The sequence below is a fragment of the Nuphar pumila genome, chromosome 15, assembly GCF_984573655.1.
Source record: "Nuphar pumila chromosome 15, dmNupPumi1.hap1.1, whole genome shotgun sequence".
Classification (NCBI taxonomy): domain Eukaryota; kingdom Viridiplantae; phylum Streptophyta; class Magnoliopsida; order Nymphaeales; family Nymphaeaceae; genus Nuphar; species Nuphar pumila.
Window position 1 is genome coordinate 20,238,721 of NC_143263.1, and position 8,011 is coordinate 20,246,731.

The 8,011-nt window shown below is 40.9% G+C and overlaps 1 pseudogene across 1 annotated transcript; it reads left to right on the plus strand.

The window, feature by feature from the left end:
• The first annotated feature begins 3,773 nt into the window (after window positions 1-3,773).
• Window positions 3,774-5,557, plus strand: LOC149814734 (aspartyl protease family protein 2 pseudogene; annotated as a pseudogene). The gene has a single exon (XR_016427821.1). The product of XR_016427821.1 is annotated as an aspartyl protease family protein 2 pseudogene (transcript).
• Window positions 5,558-8,011: the final 2,454 nt, after the last annotated feature.

Sequence of the window (8,011 nt, forward strand, 5' to 3'; positions counted from 1 at the left end):
ATATTAAATGCTTATCTCATGGAAGAGAAACTGGGATTTGATTGAATGACTCATTGTCACTAAGGGGTTTCAAAGGGTCGGGTTTACCTGGACCAAATGTCATGCCCTACCTTTCAAAACTAGGGAGATTTTTTTTTTTAAACACAGCCAAAGTCATTTCAAAACTACTCTTAAAACTCGAGGGTGTCACCAGTTTAGAATAAAGTCATTCAACCAATGCAATTCAAATATAACAAAAAATTTAAACCATTCATTTTATAAATGAAGTTCAAGGTTTACAATCCAAAAAGACACAACAACAAAAGAGTATTGTCCAATCCAGTCTATCTCAAAAACCTAAAAGTTTCTATGTTGTGACACCCATTTGTCTACATGCACGGATCTTAAAAATATAGAGACACATCATGTCTCAACACTATTTTGCATTATTCTTACTAGGTCTAAAAAACAGTAATAACACAAACATACCATGATTACCTTATAACTACGTAATCCTTTGCATCATCTTGAGATTATGTAAAAACATCATCTTGAGATTATGTAAAAAGTACAAAACACACATATCATTGTAGTCGGTGATGACAAGGTCTACCATATAACGCCTTAAAGGGTGTCATCTCAATGTTGGTATGATAGTTATTATTGTACTCAAATTCTACCAACTTCATGTGTTGATACCAATTACCTTACCAATCTAAGGCATACACCCTCAACATGTCTTCTAAAGCAGGGTTGGTCTTTTCTGACTGTCCATCTATTTGTGGGTAAAACACATTTCTAAATTATAACTTTGCCTCAAAATTTTTTGTAACTGCCGTCAAAACCATGACATAAACCACAGGTCACGATCATATATGATGGACTGTGGTACCCCATATAGTCGAACAATCTTTTCGACATACAAATCTGTCAAACTTTTAAAGTTTGATTCACTCTAACCGGTAAGAAGTGTGCAGACTTAGTGTAATACCTAAAAATTTTAAAGGTTTAATAAATTCTTTTATTTTAATTTGTGATTTTTGAAGTATGCTTCAACCCATTCAAATTTGATTCACATTTAAATGAGATTCGAGGTCCAGAAGATCAAAGTAAGATAATGATATGAATCCTTTGTTTGTTCTAGATATCGATCCAGGTCCATAGTGACTGGATCCTTTAAACAAATATGGATAATATTCGAATGGATATTTTTAATATATCTAGATATTTCCAGATAAAAAATTCAGGGATATATGCTTAGAAATATTTAAATTATTCATGGACAAAACAATAATTTCAACACTTAGGAAGTATATTTTAGGAAATAATAAAATTATCTAAGGGTAAAATAGTAATTTTATGACTCAAGGGTATTTTCAAGAAAATAGTTAAGGGCATATTCAGGTAAATGCCCAAACTACAAAGGTGTAAAAATATAATTTTCATAACCCAAATAGCAACTTGGTTAGACCAAGGCCATTTTGGTAAAAATAAATGAGATTTATAAAAAATATAAAATAAATAAATAATAAAATAATAATAATATAATCAAAGTTCTCACATTTTTTGTAAAACCATCGAAGGCCAATGAATTTTGCAAGTGGTTTTGCAAAACCATATTTCAAAAACCAAGGGCCCATAACGTAGTTTTACAAAACCAAGTTCCATAGAACCAGAACATGGTTTTGAGGAAGGCCAATCAGGAGAGGACACCTAGTAGGGTTCTCTCTCTCTCTCCTTGGGCTATAAATATGCCTTGGAGCTCTCTCTTAAAAAAATTTATTCTCTCCTTCCCTCTCTAGCTCTCTCTCCCAATTTTCTGCTTTCTCTCTCTAAAATCTAAGTTCTCTCTAGAAAACTCTACCCAAACCCCGCTATTTCTCCTATCTGTTTTAGGAGAAAGACTTGTAACGCTGACCTCTATATTCCTACGATTTCAATTTGTTTGGGTAAACTCTAACCAAATAAATCCAGCTTTTGGAGCATCGCTAGCAGGAGTATTGTTCGATTCAAAACATGGTAAGCAAATCTGAGCTCTCCTGCGACTTGGCCATGCACACGCATGCCCCTTGCATAGGATAATCCTTGAAGCATATTTGAGATGCTTCACACGGTGCAACCACAACACCAGAGGCCTTAAATGGCCACCCCTATGACGTGGAGACCCACTACCATGCACCCCTAAGAGTGCACTTCTAGGAGCACACGCCTCTGTCAAGGTGTATTTATACAAACACTCGCAGTCCCGGAGGCCTTAATGGGTCACCCTCTTTTATTTGTGGAACCCCTCATCACTATGCACCTTTCTTAGCACCCTCACGTTTGTTAAGGAGCTTTTTAGGGTCCGCCCAAGGCACTAGAGGCCTTTTCGACCACTTTTCTTTGTCGATGTACCTGCTAATCCATAGGTGTTGTCTAGACACCTATCACAGTTCACTTACTACACCAGTGGCCATATCGGCTTCCCTCCTTTGTCAGTGAACATCTCTACATGCCTGCATTGTTGCGTTTGTGCACAACTTCGTGTGCGACAGACCAAAACAACCTGCACCTAGTTGTGTGTTCCTTCGTTTAAATCGAACAATATTCTTATGTTACGTAAATCAAATAATATTCTTATGTTACGCTATTAGGCTGCCAAAATCATTGTTCATCATGAGAAAATTTAATAATGTGTAGCGGAAGCACTGGAATTTTTTTCAGAGGCTTTGAAACCATGCTACAGAAGTGCCGCTTAAACTCCCACAAGCAAGGTATGTACGTGTAGGACTCAGTATGGTCTCTTGTATGAACCTATAGGGCTTCCTAACTTCCCTTCTAAAACTTTAGGATTTTCTTTGTAAATTAAAATACAGTTATTATGTCAAAATCTCAGTCTATTTACTCCCGGGGAGGTTCTGCCAAATTTTTTTTAAACTAAATTCTGGGATTTTTCATACTAATTTAAGACAGGTTTTGCTAAAATTTCTAAAATATTTTTTGAGTTTTTCATATTTAAATATTGTATAAGTGAAAGCTAAGAAATATGTTACAAGATAGATAGGGTGTCAACAGGTAGAATTTGGTTGGGACCCAGGTATGGTACCGGGTCTGGACCTAGGTCTAATTAAGTCCATTATAAGAGAAACCATACCCGGATACATGAACCAGACCCAGACCATGCTCGATAAAATAATATTTTTTATCATTTTTATGTTAAAAAATTATGGGTCTTAATCAGAACTCGGGTCAGGCCTGGGTTTGACATAAAATTTTACAAACTATACCCGGATCCATGTATTAATGGGACCTTTAGGTCCGGACCCAGGTCTTAATCGGGTCTTCTTATTTATCACCATACCTGAACCCTATAGTGTTTGGTCCGATACGGTCCTGGTAAACCAGTCCCATTGACACCCCTAAACATAGATGTGTACCTGAAAGATTTGTTTTTTTACATGAATTTTAAATCTTCTTATACAGAATATTTGATACATGTATATTTTTGTAAAAATCATGATAATACCGCTATTTAATTTAAGTGGGTTTTTCATGTATCAAAGGATTTTATTTTTAAGTTTTTTTATTTTTTTAGCAAACTCTGCTTATTTTTGGGGCCATATCCATCATCCACAAAATGAAAGGAAAAAAAAAAACATGTAAATCATTTATTAATTATCCTCTCAACTAAAATTTGCAGCAGGCCAACAGGTTGGCATTTATTTTATTTTATTTTTTACCGCGGTAAAAAGAAAAAGGCAGATGAAAAGGTAAATCTCTCTCTTTAAATCTTTTAAATCTCTAACCTTTTCTCTCTCTCTCTCTCTCTCCACCATGGCGAGAAGGCCACCCTCCTCTCTATTGGTCATCTTGCTCGTCCTCACCACCGCCTGTGCTGAGCCCATCGCTTACCAAACCCTCTTCCTCCTCCCCCTCTCCAGCCCACCCCCTCTCGACTCCTCACTCCCTTGGAGCGATACTCTCACCCAGCCCGAGTCCTCATCCTCCTTCCCCTCTCTGTTCCTCCGACTCGAGCACAGAGACTCGCTCGCCCTCAACTCCACCCCCGCCGAGCTCCTCTCCATCCGTCTCGCCCGAGACTCCGCTCGAGTCGACTCCATCCTCTGGCGTCTCCCGCAGCGCAGACCAGAAGCCGAGAGGAAGGCCGCCGGCATGCCCACGCCGACGGGCTTCTCCTCCCCGGTCGTCTCCGGCCTCTCGCAGGGCAGCGGCGAGTACTTTACGCGTGTGGGAGTGGGCACCCCCGCACGTTCCATGTACATGGTGGTGGACACCGGCAGCGACGTGATGTGGATCCAGTGCTCCCCCTGTCGCCGCTGCTACTCGCAGTCGGACCCTGTCTTCGACCCGAGGTCGTCCTCGTCCTTCGACGGAGTGCCGTGCTCGTCGCCGATCTGCCGGAGCCTCGATGTCTCCAGCTGCGACCAGCGCCGGTCCTGCCTCTACCAGGTCTCCTACGGCGACGGGTCCTTCACCGTCGGCGACTTCTCCACCGAGACTCTCACCTTCCGCCGCGCCTCCATCGGCCGGGTGTCGCTTGGTTGCGGCCACGACAACGAGGGCCTCTTCGCTGGAGCGGCAGGTCTCCTCGGCCTTGGCCGCGGTGACCTCTCTTTCCCCACTCAGACCGGCCGGATCTTCGGCCAGCGGTTCTCCTACTGCCTCTCCGACCGCCAGGCCGGCAGCTCACTAGGCTCCTCGCTCCTCTTCGGCGACGCCGCCGTCCCTCCGTCCGGCCCCGGAGGGGCCGCACCCGCCGCAGTCTACACGCCGATGGTGGCGAACCCCAGGATGGGGACGTTCTACTACGTGCAGCTCGTCGGAATCAGCGTGGGAGGGACGCCGGTCGCCGTTCCGGCGTCGGAGTTCCAGATCTCCGCCGACGGAAGCGGCGGCGTTATCGTCGATTCCGGCACCTCCGTCACCCGCCTGGTCCAGTCGGCGTACGAGGCGGTGCGGGACGCCTTCCGGTCGGGAACGACGAATCTCCGGCGTACCGTTGGTGGCTTCTCGCTCTTCGACACGTGTTACGATCTGAGCGGCCGGGACGTGGTGAGGGTGCCGACCGTGGTCTTCCACTTCGGTGGGCAAGCAGACCTGCCACTGCCGGCGAGCAACTACCTCATACCCGTCAACTCCAATGGCATGTTCTGCTTCGCCTTCGCCGGCACCGCTAGCGGCCTATCCATCATCGGCAACCTCCAGCAGCAGGGGATCCGGGTCGTCCTGGACACAGTCGGATCTCGGGTCGGTTTCATCCCTCACGCGTGCTAGCAGTGGCGTCGATTTGGGTTGGGTCGGGTCGGAGCCGTTTCTGGATATGCTTGTTTTTTACATAAATAGCCTTTATTAGTCTAGGACGGGGGAATGAGACAACAGTAAATGAACTCGTGATGGTGCTGGTGGTGGAGAGTGATGATGAGTGGTGTGTTTGTTTACATGTGGGTGATAAACGCCTTTTAATGTCTTACTAAATTAATGGGGGTTGTCAGTCCCCACTTTAATTGGGAGTCGGTACTACACTTAAAAGTGCACATCTGCATCTCGTTAAATGGTTAAATTACAGGTTGGTGGTTTCCACTTTCCATTGCGGTGTGAGATTTGTTTGCTCCGGCCAGCCTCTACCATCTTATCGGTTTTACTTAAGTCTAACGTTGGGATGGCATGGATGCGAACAAATATGATGTGGATTCAAGTTTCATGTATGATGGTGGCAATAATGGTATCCCTGTCAAATAAGATATGGAATAATAGAACATTAACAGGTTTCTCTTACTTGTTGGGAGGGTGAAACCATTAACTTCTGTCAAATGCCCAAGAAACTCATCCCTAAAAATGTAATAAAACAGTCCCTTGCACTAGTGAAAAACAATACCAAGCCTTGTTTCTTTTACGGTGGTGACAATCATGGTATCCCTTTCAAATATGGTTAAACATTATATATATATATATATATATATATACCATTTTCAGATTTTCCCTCCATGGCAACAATGCCCAAATATCCCCATTCAATTTAGCTATCTAACATTTGCCTTCCTTGACTAGAGCAACAAACCACCCACTGGTGACAAACATATATCAACAAAAACATTTGTTTTGGTTTTCAATTAGAAATCGTGGGCAGGTTATGTATTTGAACATTAATGGGATTGGATCCAAATCTTATTTGGACTTGGATTCAAGTCTAACTCGTAATTCAGTTTCAAGTAAAGAAGTCAAATCCAAAAAAAGATATCATACAATCCACAAACCATATTTCAAACTATTCATTAAGCAAGCATAACTGTCTAACTCCAAAATAAAATTGACAGTCTTAGCTAAATTCTAAATCAAGTCCCGCGATCTAAAGATGATTGGTTTTTGGCATTGCTTGTCGCATCCCACCATCGCTCCAACGCAACTACTCATTACCTCAATGATTATTATGTGAGGTGATATAATACCTGCAATTTTTTTTAGATTTTAACAAGAATTATTCATGTATTTTCTGGATAATTAATTGGCAATTAATTATTAATAATATTTTGATATTTAATTAAGATTATTCGATCATTGAACGATAAATTTTAAATATTTGGCAATTATATTTATTTAAATATTTAATTAAGGAATTCATGAGGTGTTGAATGAAGTATCGAGATTTGGATCTCAAGGAAGATCCAAATTGATCAACCCATGTGTTCAAGATTGGATCTAGCTGGTGGACCCGATTTGAAATTGAATTATTAAGTTTGGATCTGAAAAAAGATCTTAACTCAAACAAATCCTTTGTGACATAGGACATGATGCACAATTTGCACGTATATTGGCTCATGTTGGGGTCGAGGGTTCAAAGAACTTGTATAGTGCCATTGGGTATATGGTGTGTATAACATGTGATATATGTGATGCTAAAATACTACATGATGCATGTGATAGTTGTTTATGGCTTATGATGGAGCTTAGAGTTCATGAAATCTGTCTAGACATGTGGAGCATATTCTTATATGATTTTTTGTTATGTTATATGAAATGATGCATGATTTGCATGAATGATAGCTCGTATCGTAGCCTGTGGTTCAAGGAACCCTTGTAGTGTCAATTTAGCATATCAGTGTGTATGGCGTGTGAATTGTGTTATACTGTAAAGCATGAAAAGTATGTGTTTACTTGTGATTGATCGTATACAAACTTGGGATTGATACAAACCCTAGAAGTATGGAAGAGGCATCGTGCTATGAATGATACATGCATACACACACTTAATTTGTTGGTTCACTTTAACAGTTGATGCACTCATATGGGCTAAAAATGCTTGAGCAATATTTGAATGGGTTGGGTACCTACAAATGAATCATGATTATCCTAGAAGGGTACTGGATTACTGAACCTCGAATTGCCTAATGATGTAAGGCATATGAAATGATAAGATCCTCTAATAAAAACCCTATTACCCATTCTGATATGTGGACTACCTAGAGAGGTAGGTGGTACAAACCTCGAGCAATAATATTATTTTTATAAAAGCAAGGTGTCCCAAATGGTCTCGAGTAACTCAAAGGATAGGAGACTGACACTATCAATGTGTCTTAGGTGATAGATTTCCAACTACTGCAACTAGTTCAGGATGTATTCTATTTTGTGTATACATCATCATAGGTTTCTCCCGATCACAGACCGTCTGCTTTGGATCCTACTCAGTTCGACACCCGGGTAAAATATAAGTTATGAATAATATATCCTTGAAATATTGTGATTTTTTTAAGGTGATCGTTCCCTTGCATACACAAAGAGGCTATAATTAAGAGAAACAAAGACCTTACTCACACAGTTTTGAAATAAAAATATATCATAATGCTACACAGTTATATTTTGAATAAAGTTGCATGTTTCTTCATAGTTGTTAACTCTTAAACATGTCATACTATTCCTGTTAAACTATTCCCTCAATTGTATCATGCCTTGAGAAACTACATTAGAATTATATCATGGAACTATATCTCATATTGAGATGTACCATGCTTTGATGAATTGTGATATCTCATATTGA